This window comes from Octodon degus, unplaced genomic scaffold (assembly GCF_000260255.1).
Source record: "Octodon degus isolate 3935 unplaced genomic scaffold, OctDeg1.0 scaffold00033, whole genome shotgun sequence".
Taxonomy (NCBI): domain Eukaryota; kingdom Metazoa; phylum Chordata; class Mammalia; order Rodentia; family Octodontidae; genus Octodon; species Octodon degus.
The window spans coordinates 15,828,754-15,830,503 of NW_004524609.1; the positions used below are offsets into that span (position 1 = coordinate 15,828,754).

The following is a 1,750-nucleotide window of genomic DNA, read 5'->3' on the forward strand; positions in this document are numbered from 1 at the left end:
CGAGGGATGGAACTCAGGACCTTGTGCTTTCCAGGCAAGTGCTACCCTCCCTTCTCTCTTTTTTAATTTATTTTTCTGGTGGAACCGGGGATTGAACTCTGGCCCTTGCACTTGTCAGGAAAGCACTTATACCAAGCTATCTCCCCAACCCTCTTTTTCTTTTCTTTTTTTTTGGTCAGGAAACTACTTTAGGGCCGGGGAGGTGGCTCAGTAGAATAAGCGCTTGCCTGGCAAGCGCAAGGGCCGAGTTCATTCCCCAACTCTTAAAAAAAAAAACCAAAAATTACTTTAGTAGTTATAAAATTTTTTTACACGATAAGTATAAAATATCAGTTTGATTATTTCATAATTATCAGAATTACTTAGACATGAGGTTCTGGCTAAATGGGGCCGAGATCAACACGAGGCCTTGGACTATTGGCTCAGATATTCTGGGAAGCCCATTCTGCTGGCTCTGTCATGCTCAGCTCTGGGGAGATGAGCCAGTCCTTTAAAACAATTTCTTTACTCCGTCTTTGGAGACTTAAAGTGAATTTGGCAGCGTTCATTAAACACCCTCCATTTACCACTTTTTCAACCTTCAATTGTGACTGCATCCATTTCAACTTCGTCTGCTCTTTTCTAAAGTTGCTTTAATAACATTAAATCAGGGGCTAGTGAGATGGCTCAGTGGTCTAAAGCACCTACTTAGAACAAGCTTAGCAAAGCATAGGGACTGTGGTTCAATCCCCCAGCACCACATGCCAGCCAGCCCCGCCCCCTGGTGGGCTGAGCTGGCCACACACAAATAAATAAAATTTTTAAACAGAAACATTAAATCATCCAAATTCTTTTCTCTCTCTTCTCGGAAGTTTTTTTACTACTGCTGAGGTCTGGGCTATACAATTTTTTCTTTTAATTTAATTTTTTTTTTTTTTTTTTTTGCGGAACTGTGGATTGAACTCAGGCCCTTGGCACTTGCCAGGGAAGCGCTTTTTCTACTGAGCCATCTCCCCGGCCCCTATACAATTTTTTATGACTCTGTCCCTACTGGCATGAGCTGCCTTCAAAGACTCATACAGTTTACGGGTTTGGCTGGCATCAGTTTTTCCTGTAAAGGAAGCTGTTGGAACCATAGTATTTAATTCATGTACTATTCTGTTATCAATTGTCCTCATCACGTTGAGTAATTCCTGGAACTCGGCGAACTCCTCACAGTTCACACTGCCACTGGCTGCACCATATTGGACCCCCTTTTTTTTTCTTAATTAATTAATTGTTTTTTTTTTTTTTTTTTTGCAAAATTGGGGATTGAACTCAGGCCCTTGCGCTTGCCAGGGAAGCACTTATTCCACTGAGCCATCTCCCTGGCCCTTTTTAATGTATTTAGTACAGGGTCTACAGGGTCTTACTACACAGATCAGACTCATAGTGATTCTTCTGTTTTCAGCCTCCCAAGTGCTGGGATTACAGGCACCCACACCCAGTCTCAATCACTGTCTCAGTGTGCAGGGCATGTTGGGGATTGAACGCCGGATCCACTGAGCTATCTGGCTAGCCCTTATAACACAATTTGAAGAGTAATTGTTCTCTCAGTGTCTGTCTGTCTGTCTGTTTCTCTCTCTCTCTCCCTCTCCCTCTCTCTCTCTCTCCCTCCCTCCCTCCCTCCCTCCCTCCCTCTCCATTTTCACATTGTAGTGCAGGTTGGTCTTAAACTCACTATGCAGCCCAGGATGGCTTTGTCTCTTTTTTTTTGAACTCAGACCCTTGC

General features: G+C 43.4%; 1 protein-coding gene and 1 pseudogene across 3 annotated transcripts in view; one reads left to right on the top strand and one right to left on the bottom strand.

Annotated features, from left to right (window-relative positions):
- The window catches only part of Unk (unkempt family zinc finger), a 52,000-nt gene that overhangs the window by 6,167 nt on the left and 44,083 nt on the right, over positions 1 to 1,750 (top strand). The window lies entirely within an intron of this gene.
- LOC111816488 overlaps positions 505 to 1,750 on the bottom strand; it is a 17,424-nt pseudogene continuing 16,178 nt past the window's right edge.